Source organism: Lissotriton helveticus, chromosome 7 (assembly GCF_964261635.1).
Source record: "Lissotriton helveticus chromosome 7, aLisHel1.1, whole genome shotgun sequence".
Lineage (NCBI taxonomy): Eukaryota > Metazoa > Chordata > Amphibia > Caudata > Salamandridae > Lissotriton > Lissotriton helveticus.
The window spans coordinates 1440725287-1440742308 of NC_136068.1; the positions used below are offsets into that span (position 1 = coordinate 1440725287).

The following is a 17022-nucleotide window of genomic DNA, read 5'->3' on the forward strand; positions in this document are numbered from 1 at the left end:
GTATCGTAATGTCAATGTTTGCCAGTGTACTGACTTGCTGCTAAGGAACAACTGCGGGTCTAAAGTGGATTTCGAGAAGGGGTATAGGCATGATTTGTCCCAGTTTACTTGAAGCCCTGAGACACTAGCAAATTCAAGTAGTATTCTTTCTATCGTGGCATACGATGACCTAACGTCTCTGAGGTATATGAGCAGGTCATCTACGTATAATGAGATGCCATGCATGCCATCTCCTAGAGGAATTCCCCACTCATCCTGTGTTTTGGCCAGCGCAAACAGGAGGGGTGAGAGTAGGCATCCCTGCCTCATTCCTTTCTGAATTGGAATCTGATCCGATAGGTATGGGCTGGTCTTAACACCGGTTGGGTGTAGATAAGCTGAACAAGGTTTAGGAACTCCTCCCCCAGTTCGTTTTGCGCAGCGCAGCAAACAAGAAACCCCACTCCAGGGTGTCGAATGCCTTTCCCAGATCTAATAGTAGGCATCAAGATTGATCCCAGATTTCCCTGGAGTAATGAGCTACCCTAAAGAACCGAGGCAAATTTACGGACATGCTGCGAGCCGGAACGAAACTGTTTTGGTCCGTATGAACCAACTGCGGTACCAGAGAGGCCAATCTACTCACCAGAAGTTTAGTTAGAACTTTATAATCCGTATTTAGAAGTGCTAGTGGCTCCATGTTACTACGCAGATTTGGTAATGACACCAGCAACGATTCACGCAATGTGTTTGGCAGTGTCCCTATTTCTAGAGCGTTATTATACATGGAAAGAAGCTGCGGTGCAAGTGTTTGTTGATAGGCTTTGTAGTAATCAGCCGGGAAGCCATCGGGTCTAGGAGGCTTGCCGGTAGCCAGCGAGCGAATCGTTTCTTGTATTTCCGGCAGTGTGTTACCTATCTACTTTATATCTTACCAGAGGGTTCCTTGGAACTCTGCCCTGTCACATATACTGTTCAATGTGTATGCCCAACCTTATGGGTTTCTGAATATGTTCTTATGCAGGCCACTTCTACTACAAATGTGCCAGAGAATAGTTAGAGAAGTGTCAGCAGGCAAGTGTTAACTTTCAGCTGTTGCAGTTGAAAGATGTGATAGAAATTACATTTCTATAATTTATTTTCAATTTACATTACATTACATTTACTGGATGATTCTGTTAGTTTGTATGGTGGACCATTCAAGGCTAAAAGCATGATTTGAATGGAACTTCCTCGTTAACAAATTGCACTTGGACCCATTATCCCTCGGGTTGCATATACGTGTCTCTTTGAGGTTGTAATTCTTTGATGAGATACTCAATGTTCTTAAAGCTACATATGAGATTTGCTCCTGCAGACAGATGCTAGTGTTGAGTGCTAAAGAACATCCAGGAGTTCACGAATATTCTGTGATTTTTCTTTCTGAGATGGCGGTAAAAGCTAGGAATTTCTAGACATGCTCACTGGGAAAATGTGCAGTATAATTACAGTTTGGCAACATTTTTCTTCCATTTTCTTAACAGGAATTTCTTTTCCAAACACAGTTTTTAGAAAGTTGAGCTCATTTGCTTCTCTGATCATAATATACCAGTGTCCTAGAATTCACCATTCACATGTGGATGCTCTTCGTGAATTGCCTCTAATTTAATCAGATAAAAGTATTCAAGATAAAGCTAGTCACAGACACTCATCTATGTTCAGCAACGCGAATGCTTCTCTTGGTTGTAAAATTTGTAAATTAGTTACTAGGCTACATCTCATAGCAGTCAAACTATATTTATTAGATATATATATCCAAAACTTGCAGGGTAGCACTAATTGGAGGAAGCCACTCGAGGAAGGAATCTTTTCACAAATTTATTCAGCAGTCTGCAAACACAAACAATTCAAGTGCTGTCATCAAACTGTTCTCGCTGGACCGGTTTCGGGAGCCAAACTCCCTTCTTCTGCAGCGTGTAGGGCAGAAAGTGAGCACAGTTCACACGCGCACACCACATTATGTGTACCCGCCCCTGGGCGTGGTTACACACACGGCATCCTGGTTCTTGTAGTGTTGCGTGAATGTCTATCCCAAGTGGGCTTGCCTCACTGTTGCAACTTAGCCCAATGTTCATCCCATGTGGGTAGATGCAGGCAGCTTGAACTTTCATGCCCCGCTCTGTGGCTGCCAAACGAAAAAGGGCGAGCGTTTCCTGCACACACCAGCCCGCTCCTCGATCCTTTTCAAACACTGTTGTGTCCGAAAGGCTCCACTCATAGAAAGGGCGGTGGGCGTCACTCCACGACCGTGGCCGGCCGTTAACATCCAAACCTTGCAGGGTAGCACTAATTGGAGGAAGCCACTCGAGGAAGGAATCTTTTCACAAATTTATTCAGCAGTCTGCAAACACGAACAATTCAAGTGCTGTCATCAAACTGTTCTCGCTGGACCGGTTTCGGGAGCCAAACTCCCTTCTTCTGCAGCGTGTAGGGCAGAAAGTGAGCACAGTTCACACGCGCACACCACATTATGTGTACCCGCCCCTGGGCATGGTTACACACACAGCATCCTGGTTCTTGTAGTGTTGCGTGAATGTCTATCCCAAGTGGGCTTGCCTCACTGTTCCAACTTAGCCCAATGTTCATCCTATGTGGGTAGATGCAGGCAGCTTGAACTTTCATGCCCCACTCTGTGGCTGCCAAACGAAAAAGGGCGAGCGTTTCCTGCACACGCCAGCCCGCTCCTCAATCCTTTTCAAACACTGTTGTGTCCGAAAGGCTCCGCTCATAGAAAGGGCGGTGGGCGTCACTCCACGACCGTGGCCGGCCATTAACATCCGTTAACGTATATATCCGTTAACATATATATATATATATACACACACACACAGATCAAAGCAAGTGTACTTGAAAAAGAAGTTGAGCCATTTTTAAAGTAGGAGAGTGTAGCAATTGATGAAAAACATGTAGTGCATCACTGGGTTGGACTGGGACGGACAGTAGACCTGGGATTAAAATGGAAGTGCCCTCCGGTAGCGAATCACAAGCTTAAAAGGTGGCCACAATTGCAAATACGGGCAGTTTTGAACTTGTAAAGACATGGGGGCAGATTTACAAGACCCTTGCGCCACCTTTGCGCCGCGGTTGTATGACTTCTGTGACCCAACCGCAGCGTAAACCATGCACCACGTTGCGCTATATTTACAACGTGACGCATCAAGGGAGATGCATCACGTTGTAATGCCCAGTGCCACATGAAAACTGCATCAAGTTTCATGTGGGTGTTCCAGTGCAGGGGGCGTGGGGGGGAGGGGCCGTCGCAGGAACGCCTAGGAAAAGTGCCTGAGTGAAATCTACAAGATTTCACTCAGTCACTTTTCCGACGCCACTGCGTCAAAACCGTGTGCCTACTTGAAGCAGGCATAAGGTGTGACGCACCATGTTGAGGATAGGCCAGGTTGGAACAGTGCTGGAGCTGCGTCGCGCCTGCGACACAACTCCAGCACTGCGCCAACCTTACGCCGGCAGATGTGACATGCATATGTGTATCCTTGCGCCATGATGCGCTGCATTGTAAATGCGACACATCTATGGTGGCACAAGGGTAAGCTTGCGTCACGCATCTTTCCTGGCGCATCCCTGCTGATTTGCAGGGATACGCCAGGAAACGTAAATCTGCCCCACGCTGTCCAGGTGGTCAGCAAGGTTTGGGAGACTACATGCGTTTGCTGCCACTGCGAGATTACCCTGTAGTCAGTCCAGCCCTGGTGCATCACGTAGGCTTTGGAAAGTACACCTTATTGCAGGTTGGCGGTGGCACTGACTCACCTGCCTCAGTGATGCTGAACTTGGACTTCACTGCCCAGCTGGTAAACGTTTTCCTTTAAAGCGGCACCTATCTCCATGGTGAAACAGAACATAGGGCCAGATATAGGTGGCTAAATACCGGTCGGTAACGCCGAAATTCAGTAAAGATCAGCGTTAACGACCGGTATTTAGCCATTCCTAATGTAGGTAAGGAATCGGTAAATAAGGAATTGGTAAAAAGGAATCAGTAAATACCGATTCCTTATTGCTCTTGCATTTAAGTAATCAGTAATACCGATTCCTTAAATGCAATGTAGGAAGCACATTAAAGAGTGCTTTTGAGCCTTTAAAAAATCACTTTTTTGTTTTTTGTTAAGTGCCATGTGGCACACATTCATGCCCTTAGGGCATGTATGTGCGCCACATGTGTACACATGCACATTTCAGGGGTGCATCAGGGTGTCCTTTTGACACCCTGGCACCCTTGAAAGTGCTCCCGCTATTAGCGATTCGGTAATACCAAATCGCTATTAGTGAATGTCTTCACATTCATTCCTATGGGCCTCCAAGCCCACAGAAATTAATGGGTAGGTATTCCTTATTACCGAATCTCAATTACCGATTTGGTAATAAGGAATATTAAGGATTTGGTATTTTTTACCGAATCTTTACCTACATAGGAAATACCGATTTCTTAATAGCGAATCGGTAAAATTTGCTATTATGAAATCTGACCCTAAGTGACAACAGGCCCACCATACCATTCTGGACATACCGTTGCATACATGTTCTCCTTAGACATACACCCAAGGTGCTGGGGGGAGGTTTAAAATATATTACCTACTGGCGGTCGCCAGTAGGTATATATAGTTAGGACCTAGTTACCATAGGAAATTCCGAACATTCTATTTGGAATACCTTTGGCGCCGATTGAGGGATCTGCCTGTAATTTTCCTTAAATTTGCCTCGCTCCGCTCCTCTCCTTCCCTGAAAGTTTCGGGGGGATTCGTCAAGCGGGGCCAAGAAAAAAGGGGGGTCCCAAAACGTGTTTTCCCCATGTTAATTTCCATAGGGACCTTTAGACACGGCTACAGCCCGAACGGCTGAATGGAATTACACCAAACTTGGCAAAATGGTAGGGCCTGGTATGCAGATGTGCCTTTGCTATGCTTGGTGAAAATCCCTCCAGTAGTTCTTGAGAAAATTGAATTTTAAATTTTTCAAATGGCATTTTCTATGGGACCTTTAGACACGGCTACAGCCCGAATGGCTGAACGGATTTACACCAAACTTGGCAAAATGGTACGGACAGGTATGCAGTAGTGCCTTTTCTATATTTGGTGAAAATCCCTACAGTAGTTGTTGAGAAAATTGAATTTGAGCAAATTATATATCTATATGCGCTCACCGTACGCGCACCGTACGCGTACGGTACGCGTACCGTACGCGTACGTGCGCGTACCCTTACATGCGCGAGCGAGTTTCTGATTGGCAGGCAGTCGACTGTCAACATTCCAAACTGTCCAAACCAGGAAGTGTTGGCCACCATCTTGTTTTTCAGGAGAACTGAGGCACAAGAGAGCCCAAAACAAGAGTGGAAAACACGAAAAGGGGGCAGGGTAGAGACCCCCCAACCCTCTAGCCCTTCTCAGGGGGTCCCAAAAGGACCCCCAAGGGCAAACAAAAAAAAAATTGCGCACCGTGCGCGTACCCCACGATTTAAAAAAAAGAAAAAAAACATTTTGCACTTGGTGGTCCTTCTGGGACCCCCTGAGAAGGGCTAGGGGGTCAGGGGGTCTCAACCCTGCCCCCTTTTTGCATTTTCCACTCCTGTTTTGTGCTCTCTTGTGCCTCACTTCTCCTGAGAAACAAGATGGCTGCTCAGGTGGTCCCAGAAGGCTAATAACATATATAAACGTTATCCGCTAATAGAATTAGCATTTACAAAACCTTTGAAATTTATTGAAAGTTTCACGCCTGATATAGTTAGGAATTAGCATTTAAAAAACCATGCAAATTCACTGAAAAAAACATAGGTTTCAAGCCTTATATAGTTAGGAATTAGCATTTAAAAAACCTTGCAAATTCACTTAAAATACCATAGGTTTCAGGCCTTATATAGTTAGGAATTAGCATTTAAAAAACCTTGCAAATTCACTTAAAAAACCATAGGTTTCAGGCCTTATAAAGTTATGAATTAGCATTTTAAAAACCTTGCAAATTCACTTAAAAAACCATAGGTTTCAGGCCTTATATAGTTAGGAATTATCATTTAAAAAACCATTGAAATTGCTCCTCTATAGTTAGTTGTACTAACTATATTTCGCGCACCCGCAATCCACTGCTGATGATGTCACGTATTACATCATTCATGACATGGTCAGTGACATCACTGATGACATCACTGATGACATCACTGATGACATCTCAAATGACATCACTGATGACATCACAAATGACATCTCATTTGACATCACTGATCACATCGCTGATGATATCATTCATGTGATAATACGATGCACCTCCTCACACTCTAATATAACCTTTGATACACCCAGTGTTAGATACAGACTACCATTCTTGAAACCATTGACACACCAATACCAGTTACTACATACGTACTCACTGATTCCTAGGTCTACACACACATTTACTCATTCACCCATAGAATCACTCATACATAGTCACTCATCAATACAACACTATCATATGCACTCATACACCTATACAGACACTCACACACTGCCACTCATCCATGGAGTTACTCACACACCTAGTCAGTCATGCAAATAATCAATCACACTTCCATTTCCTCAACTATACAGTTATACACACAACACCTTACTTATTCAAACATATACTAACACATACTTACTCTCTTATACAATCACTGATTCAAGTACACAATGATCCATACAGCCACTCGCACATTCACTGGCTCTCATGTATAGTCATTTATATACACCAACTCTCACATGCACTGTGTTTTACATATGAACTTACTTGGACATGTAGCACTGAGATATCCATTCACTCACCAACACACCCATGCACACAGTCAACCGCCCATATAGCTGTTTCCACATGCACTCTTGAACTCATACAGCTAGTGAATCAACTGCTCACACATCTATGCACAGAGTCACACACCTCCCAGCCACCCACACACACACTCAGTCTCCCATTCAAATACTTGGGCAACCAATCAAGAACCCATATAGCCACTCATATAGCTACTGATCAACACATGCAGCAGCTTACACAACAACAGACATACTGATGCACACATTCAGACAGTTTAGTCACTAACCCATGCATTTAGTGAGACACATTTAATCACTCACTCATACAGTCAGTCACGCACCTACTAAATCCTTCATCCAGACACTTATACATCCACTCATTCTTCAATATGTAAAACATATTTAAACTTTACAGAAACACACAGTCACTGGATGATGTCAAATGAGATGTCATCAGTGATGTCATTTGAGATGTCATCAGTGATGTCATCAGTGATGTCACTGACCATGTCATGAATGATGTAATATGTGACATAATCAGCAGTGGATTGCCGGTGCGCGAAATATAGTTAGTACAACTAACTATATAGGAGCAATTTCAATGGTTTTTTAAATGCTAATTTCTAACTATATAAGGCCTGAAACCTATGGTTTTTTAAGTGAATATATATATATATATATATATATATATAAAACCAAGGTCCATGATGCTCTGGGAGATTTTGCTATATATGTGGGCCATTTCTGGGTTATTTCTGTCCAGGACTGCCATGGTTTTGATGTCAAATGGAAACAGAACCACTGTTGCTGGACGGTACCAGACACGGCCTCACGGCCTCTCAAAGTAGGGTGGTCTGTTTGATACTGTTCGCCAGCTGCAATTCCTCCAGAAGTATTTTCCTTTTGGTGAGCCAGAGGCAGCTCTGCCATCAGGACAACGGTGCTCCCCTGAATTCTAAATTAATCAAGGAGCAGAGAGAGGGGCTGACCATACATGGGGAGGTCAGTGAGGAGAGGGTCCCATAAAGCGAGCTCAAACTCCTATTCGGTACATCAACCCTACCAGGTCTTGACTGCACACCATATTGAGACAACATGGCTATCTGTGTTCTCTTTGGCGCTAACTGTATCGCTAAAGTTTAATTTTATTATGTGGGTGAGCTTGTATTCAGCACGGGGGGTCCCTCACTATTCCTTGCAAATGACCCCTAAGCCACTGCTTGTGTTTTCTCCTAAAATGCTGTCGTCAGTGGATTGCGTGTATGTTGTGTCATATGAGCAGCTTGTGAGTTAGCTTACGAAACTGAGCAGGAAACCAATATACTGTCATCTAAAACCCCAAACAAAACATAATTGCAGCTGCTAATTAAACAACACTCCCTCTACTCAGACACCTGCTCATTCAACGCGGTTCTTTCACTGAACGTTATTATTAAGTTATCTACACCTCCACTTCATCGGACAGCAGCAGCATCAGGTTTTGCCTGCAGCAAGTGAGTTTTGTTTTTGTGATGTTTTTATGAAACAGGCATATCTTTTGAAAGGTCATGGGAGCATGCACCCTTTTAAGACATGCCCGACAGTCATCCCAAGATTAAAACATTCTGGCTAAGAGGAAAACATCCTTTCTCTCTATCCTCTCCATACTGCTTCAATCCCACGATTTCCATCAAGATACCCTTTTGCAACTCAGAAGTTTGATGCATTTTCTTACTTTTACCAAAATACTTTTGGATTTCAGCTGCTCGCTGGAGATTAGAAATTATCGACAGAGGAGACCACTGAGAGCAAAGGTGCCTGACATGTGAGGAAGAAGCAGACAAGTAACTGCACCAGGACCCAAACCAACACAACACAAAGCACCCATTTCCATCCTTGCACAAGCAAAGAAGCAATTAAGGGGCATATTCTCAAGGATTTATCGCCGAGCAGCGGCACTTTATCGCAGCCAAAGTTGCGATTAAGTTATCGCCCTATTCACAAGCTGGTGCTAACAGCCGATATCACCAGTTTTCCTGCGATAGCAGCCGCAAAAAACATTGTCACATATGACACCGGCAACTAACGCTAATGATATGCAGAGCAGGCGTTCCCGTGCAAAAAGCTGCAACAACACCACTTTGCAACATTCTCAACCACCAGCCAGATCGGCGATAAGATCCCATAACAGGCGATAAAGCGCGTTAGCAGCAGGGATTTAACACCTGCTCTTACCTGGTGTTAAGTCGGACGACAACCTGCACCATAAAACGGAGTCCAGCCCAGAGCCACACGTGAAGAACCGATGCCATGGAGCTACTGATCATGCAACTCAGAGCCCCAAGAGGGCCACAACACCAACCACCACCACCCCCAGGCCCGCCACCCCAGACTCTTTCCGCCCCCCCCCCCGGACTACCACAGAGGCAGCGCAGACAGACAGCGAACCTTCAGAAAATGCACAAGCCTCACAGACTTAACCCCAGGGGATGTCATTGCCCACTACAGGTTCAAAAGGACAACCATCATCCACATCCTGACCATCATTGCCCACAGGCCGACGGTACCCACACAGCGGACAACCAACATCCCTCCGCAGACAAAGCTGCTGGCTGTGCTGCACCTGTTGGCCTTTGGTACCTTCCAACCAACAACTGCCAGAGTCGGAGGAGAATCACAGCCAGCCCTATCAAAGTACCTCACACCTGTCTTGGATGGCATTATCGGCTTGGTACCCCAGCACCTTAATTTCCCCCACACAGCGCAGGAACAGCTGGAGACCAAGCAAGGCTTCGGTGCCACGGCTGGCTTCCCGTACGTGTTGGGGGCAATTGACTGCACACATGTCCTACTTGTGCACCCTGCCGACACTGCACACAATTACCGCAACCGAAAGCACACGCATTCCATTATTGTGCAGGCAATAGTGGAACACCAGGGACTCATCACCAATGTTGTTGCCAACTACCCAGGCAGTGTGCATGATTCCTTCATCTTCCGACATTCCATCATCAACCAGCGTTTTGAGGCTGGCACCTACGGAAATGCATTGCTTGGTGGTAAGTACCAAATGAACACACCACACACCTCAACTTCACAATCATGCTAGACACACAGCTCTGGGAATGCACATGTTACAAACTCACATACAACATGTCAAACAACATGCCCACCTACCAGACACGACAGCACAACTTACTGTGGTAATCTGGGCTAGCATGTTACATGGCAAGTGACCCATAAATGAGAATGTACACAATGGAAAGTGTGGCGTGGATGTGCAGAAGGCAGACCACTGACATGTCCATGTCGACATATTCTGCAGGTGTTTGGAGTGCAGTGGACAGTGGACAGAACCAAGTTATCCCAGGCAGTGGGGAAGATCGCGGAAATGTAGCTTGTTACATCCCCGCTGTAAGTGTGAGCGGAGTGGGCTGGCCCGGTGTACGCCAGGCCAGTGTAGGGGTGTGAATAAAAAGCACGTAGCTCTGGGTGTGGTTCTCTTCCAGAATGACCAACGTGTCTGCCAGGGTGGTGCCTCTCACCCCTCCACGAGGCCGATGCCGTGAGCGGTGTTGCCTGTGACCCTGTGCGCCTGCTGCACCCCAGGCCGCTGGTCCCCAGACCCGTCTTGCCTGCCCCTGTGCCCCCAAGCCTCACTGCTCACCTGCAGACACCGGCGTGTGTCAAAGAGGGCCAACCACATGCCGGTGCAAGCTCCAAGCCCGAGGCCCGCGACCCTGGCAGCCTCCGCAGACCATCGCCAGTGTCCGCGACACAGGTCTCCAGCACTCCTTTCTAGTTGACGTACTCCACTGCTGCCTCCGGCCCACACTGCGGTCCAGTAGGTCACACATTTGGAACTAAGTTTTGATATCATGATGACCGAGTTCATATGTTAATGGGACGTTTGATATCACTGTACTCCCTTCAATGTGGTGTCACCAACTCTGTGCATAGCATTCCAACGACACATGTCTGTGGTCCCTTGCTGACTCCTGCCTTTGGCCTACACTGCAGTCAAATAGGTCACATATTTGGAACTGAGTCTTGATTTCTTTATGGCAGAGTTCATATCATTGTACGCAAGGAGAGTATTAAGATGAAGACGCAATTCAGTCCCGAGTAAAAAAGAATCATCGTTATGGAGGTGATCGAACACTATCAACAACTGCTCTGGTGCCACTAACTGTGCATCGCAAGCCAACAACATGTGGCTGTGGGCCCCCGCTGACCGCTGCCTTGGGCCTACACTGCAGTCAAGGAGGTCACACATTTGAAACTGAGCCTCGATTTATTTATAGCAGAGTTTATATCATTTGTACAGGCCTCATCGCAGACTGCATCCCCTTTCAGCTCGGGTGCCACTAACTCTGTGCCCCGAAATTCATGGACACTCTCTGGTTGAACATTTTTGGCATCTGAATATATGGCCTGGGGGTTGTGTTCATGATCATGTAGCTGATACCGACTTGGTGTTAAGAATGAGTCTGTAGCATTCATCCCTTCCAAATTGCCTGTTTCTGCTTGGTTCTGCCCTCTGTATCATGCCTTGGAATAACACCTTCCACTGCCCCCCGAAACACTCTGCAACATTCACCTTGGACATCGATGAGGACCCGCTCAGCTCTCATGGCCCTTCCTCAGTGCACTGTAAGACAACGGTCCCGTGGCGGTGTGCCTGTGCCGAACGCAGTGCATCCGAGGCCAGCTAAAGTCTCAGGCACTCTCAGAGTTGCACTGGCTTCTAGTATCGCAAAGGATACAATTCAAGTTACTCTGTATAGTGTTTAAAGCCTTGCATGGTGCTGGACCCAAATCATTGCAGGACAAATTTGCATGGTATGCCCCTTCTCGAACTCTTAGCTCCTCCTCGGCAAAACTGGTGAAGGTACCCAGAGTCAGAAGAACTAAATCAGGCGGCAGGGCCTTCAGCACCGGAGCTTCGTGACTCTTGAACAAACTTCCATCCGGGATCGGACAGGTGGTTGACCTCTTCCAGTTTAGGCTTAGGATAAAGACATGTCCTCTGCCACCTTCCAAATCTTTTTCTCCTGGTAACTGCGCTCTACCGGCATGTGTGCTAAGCTGGACACAGGTATCACAGCGCCAGGGTACCCGTAGGGTGATAGCACGCTTTACAAGTGTTGATAATAATAATAATAATAATGGACCCTTGCTGTTTGAACTTTGAACTTCTGATTGTCTGATCACTGTTGTAGTTGTTGCCAGGACCAACCACTCCCTGAGGGCTGGCTTACACTCACCCCACACCCATCCAGCACAGGCGCCACTGGACATGTGACCCTGGCAATAAAAAGAGCCGGGCGCACATGCTCGTAGCCAGTTCAACAAACTATCTAAGTGTGTCTGTGTGGTCATTATGTATGCATGACTGCCCTGGGCCCTACCACATAACATTGTGCTGTGTACAGCGGATGCAACCATGTCACCTCAGGCAATAGAGTAGACCTGGGACATGTAGCTGTGTCATACCCTCCTATAAGCATAAGCGGAGTGGACTGGTGTACGACCGTCCAGCGAAGGGGTGTGGCTCCTCAACCCAGGGCTCTGGGTGTGGTTAAGTTTTGGCCTTGCCAAGGAAGTAACTAATCCGTGTGTCTCTGTTGTAGTGTCGGCACCACCCGTCCCGCAATGGACAATGTTGCAATGTAGCATGCCCCCAGAGTGCGGGCTCGGCCGATGGGGTAAATGAGGGAGCGCAAGCCCGTTCGGGGTCCGGGATCATATATGCTAACTATTGTGTGTGTCACTATCACCGCAGCATAAGCCAAAAGTCTACCCTCAACCGTATCGCGAGTTCAGCCAGCCATGAACTCTACATCTGTGTCCGCCCTATCATTACCGTAGGCCTACACACACGTGGCCACCCACCTTCAATGCACAACATCACAGTGTCATTGTCAGGCTTGTGGACATGCGCAGACAGGCATGACAATGGTGTGCCTTAGGAGTGCAATTGATGCAACCGCGCTGCGCACAATAGTAAATAGGCCCGGGGAGGGAGGAGCAGCAGCGAAGCTACATAATCCACTTTGATGCCGCTCATTTGCTACAAGCAGTACATGTCAAACAGGAATCACTAAGTCACACATATCACACACCAATGAACCAGTGAGCCTGTCAACACATCAGGCAGAACCAACTATTGACTCATGTCTCTCTGCACTGTCACAGGTGACCAAGGATATGCACTCTGCCCTTGGATGACGACACTCTCTGAGCTCTGAACACACAGGCCCAGAGGCAGTACAATGCTGCCCACAAACACACCAGGGGCATCATGAAATGCACATTTGACGTGTTGAAGTCACGTTTCAGGTGCCTGGACATCACAGGTGGAAGGCTCCTGTACAGCCCAGACATTGTGTGCAAGATGATCATTGCATGTTGTGTGTTGCACAACATATGTGTATGCACCATTACCTTATGGCTACAAGTGCCAGATGCACCGGACGATGATTAGGAAGATGAGGTAGGTAGACCACACCCCACTGCAAGTGCAGCAGGAATAGCCCATAGGAACACCATCATTGACAATTTCTTCACATGAACACATCACATTGTCAGAGTCCTTAGCAATCATGGGACAGTACAAAATGACCACAGGCACATCGTGTGCAAATAAATTCATTCCAACACACATTCCCTGAGTGCATGTCACTCCTCTGTACAAGCACATCACTCTGACAAGTGTAAGTGCAACATGTAGTGCTAACAATCTCAAAAATTTAACATAGAAGGTGGGTGTGTCACCTCTGTACAGAGAGGCTGTTTGAGGTGTCACATATTCGAAATGTAATTTCTGTGTGTCAAAGATAGAACAGAATCCCACTCATTAGCGTTTCACATGTGTCCCAAATCATTACATATAGGATGTCATTTGTGACCTACAATTGACAACAGGGCTTATATTGGGGTCAGATATGTACCACCATGATGCTGAGATGCACCCTGTGACTCAAGTCCCACAACATTAGCAACATAGACGTAAGAGGGAATCCCTGCCCCTACATTCGTCCATGCTTTCATACTTGATTAATCATAGACATGACACATCTGTATGTATTAGAATGTATTATTCACGTTCAGTGAAGTGTTGAAGCTGTCTTAGTACTGGGCCATGCAGACAACACTTTACAATGTTGCCCATGGAGGGCCAGCCAGAGACCTTTAGGGATTGAAAAGTTACTCGGAAGGGGAAGAGTCCAGTCCGCAGGCTGATTGCTGTGTCATTGTTTTGCAAACAATATAAAGCAGTCCATGTTGAGGTGCAAGGTTAGTGTCGCAGAGTGTATCGGGGGACAGTGGAAGGTGTTATTCCAGGGCATGATGCAGAGTGCAGAACCAAGCAGAAAGAAGCCATATGGCGGAGATGAATGCTACTGCTTCCTACTTACCACTAAGGCAGATTCATCCTCATCTTCGTCCTCTGACCTTTCATGTGCCTCACATGCGGTTGGTGGTGTTTGGTCTGAAGCCGGAGATATGGATGTAGAAGTAGCAGCAGCATTCATCTGCGCAATGTGTTGTTGCATTACTCCCATGATGAGGATCTGCAGGGCATGGAAGATCCCATCTACAGCTTACTCGTGTGCAGCTGTGGTAGACATTCTCTGCGCCTGCATCTGCTCCATGTTCTCCATGACCCTCCTTCTGTTTCCCAAATCACAGATGAAATCGCTGTAGCCACTCTGACTAGACAGTTGTTGTTGTCTCTGAGTCATGACTCCAGCCACGCCAGCCATGGATTGTTGGAGGGCATGGGGAGGACTGTGGGTGTCCATTAGGGAGTGTAAGTGGTCCCTGATTGGACTTAGACACCCACGTATGGCATCTAGTTTGGCTGTCATGAGTTTGAACCCCACCGCACCTGTTCAGCCCGCTCCTTCTGGCAGTCTAACACACAGCATTGGAACGCCATGTGTTCTTCGGTGAGGTGCTGGGAGCTAGATGTGGTGGTAGGTGCTTCCTGCTGTGTGGTCTGTGCAGAGGGTGGGCTCACCTCGATGGTGCTGGGCTGACCTGCTACTGGACGTTGGGTGCGGAGGTTGTCCATGAACCGTTGGAGTTTGTCTAGGTCGATGTCCTGGGGGTCGTCTCCATCATCACTGACGTGATGTAGGGTCTGCTCTGCAGGAGGTGTTGATTGTCCCTCTGCAATATAAAGGGGAGACACAGTGTGTTCTATGTATGTTTACGCATTAGCGAAGTTTACATCCAGACTGCATGACAATGTGCATTGTGTATGTTTGTGAGGAGATGCCTATTTGATGCGTGACAGTGGACATTTGTCCTACATCACGGATGTGAGGTTGTACTCGTACATTGTCATCTCACAGTTTTTTTTCTCTGCTTTTATGGTGCATTTTTCCGCATGACTAGTGGGAATTGCAGGCCTGTCGCTGGTTAGGGCTGATTTTTGTATCGCGGTTTGGAACATCACCGTTTTTTTAACATTCGTGTTTCTCATTTTTTACATATACAGTAGCCATGTGTGACGCTTCCGGCAACCCACCAGAGCACAGATTAGAAACATTTCCTGACCCCAGCATATACTTCGCTCAGGGTATGGGTGTTACCCAGGCCTTTAAGTGGGATGAAAAAACTGGAGGGTCTCTCAAAGGGGCGTGGACAGTGTAATTAAGGGCATGGCTTAAAAACACGCTAGCTACAATTCTGTGCTTAGCATAGTGTGCCGCCCCACTGGTATTTTGCTGTTTCGGTCATTGCATCCATATATATGATACAAGTAACATCATACCTACAACAAGTCAGGACTTTTGGCGTTGTCAATGGTTGTTAGTTGCATATGGCTTGTACATAATATTAAAAAAGTTTCTACTTAAAGCTCTGGTGACAACCTGACAATGTTGCTGCTCCTGAGTTTCACAAAAGAGAAGGGAAATTCAGAGAGAAAATGACCCACTTTAAAGGATTTTCCTTCCCCTATAACACTCTCCTGGCATGACGTCATGCCGTAACTTCTCCACTAGTGAGAAGTAAGCAGTGTGAGCATGCGCACATCGATTTGCCTGCTGTCACTGCCGCTATGGAAAAAATAGACCGCCTGTGCCCTGATCTGTTGACTGGGTAGGAGTGTTCTGATTAACTCAGATACTCTGTCCATCACCACCCCCCTTTTTGAAATATTTTGGCCACCACAAGTGTGGAAGGGTATGCTCAGACATGAGTCCCTTGCTCACTGCATCATCAGGATTCAAGCAAGCCGGGCCGAAGACGGCTGTAATGCCAGAAACCGGTCCCCGGAAGCTTTTTTCCTTTCCAGTGAAGAATTGGCTTGGTAGTTTGGTCTGCCCTGTTCCCATGATGCACTGGGCCAGGGACAGACTAATTTGCATATAGCCAGGTTCTGAACTGGGATGGTGCAGTGAGCTAAAAAACGGTGATGGATCAAGCCCTGATCTGTTGACTGGGTAGGAGTGTTCTGATTAACTCAGATACTCTGTCCATCACCACCCCCCTTTTTGAAGTAGAAGTAGCAGCAGCATTCATCTGCGCAATGTGTTGTTGCATTACTCCCATGATGAGGATCTGCAGGGCATTGAAGATCCCATCTACAGCTTACTCGTGTGCAGCTGTGGTAGACATTCTTTGCGCCTGCATCTGCTCCATGTTCTCCATGACCCTCCTTCTGTTTCCCAAATCACAGATGAAATCGCTTTAGTCACTCTGACTAGACAGTTGTTGTTGTCTCTGAGTCATGACTCCAGCCACGCCAGCCATGGATTGTTGGAGGGCATGGGGAGGACTGTTGGTGTCCATTAGGGAGTCTAAGTGGTCCCTGATTGGACTTAGACACCCACGTATGGCATCTAGTTTGGCTGTCATGAGTTTGAACCCCACCGCACCTGTTCAGCCCGCTCCTTCTGGCAGTCTAACACACGGCATTGGAACGCCATGTGTTCTTCGGTGAGGTGCTGGGAGCTAGATGTGGTGGTAGGTGCTTCCTGCTGTGTGGTCTGTGCAGAGGGTGGGCTCACCTCGATGGTGCTGGGCTGACCTGCTACTGGACGTTGGGTGCGGAGGTTGTCCATGAACCGTTGGAGTTTGTCTAGGTCGATGTCCTGGGGGTCGTCTCCATCATCACTGACGTGATGTAGGGTCTGCTCTGCAGGAGGTGTTGATTGTCCCTCTGCAATATAAAGGGGAGACACAGTGTGTTCTATGTATGTTTACGCATTAGCGAAGTTTACATCCAGACTGCATGACA

The 17022-nt window shown here is 46.9% G+C and overlaps 1 protein-coding gene across 3 annotated transcripts in view; it reads right to left on the bottom strand.

Moving 5' to 3' along the window:
- The window catches only part of LOC144770342 (histo-blood group ABO system transferase-like), a 652215-nt gene that overhangs the window by 323465 nt on the left and 311728 nt on the right, over positions 1-17022 (bottom strand). Inside the window, exon 1 of one of the 3 annotated variants that reach the window (XM_078654795.1) lies at positions 14794-14921. The exons of the other annotated variants lie outside the window; for them this stretch is intronic. The gene's annotated coding sequence lies outside the window, so the exon portion shown is untranslated. Of the gene's footprint in view, positions 1-14793; positions 14922-17022 lie in introns of those variants that run through there. 3 annotated transcript variants of the gene reach the window in all.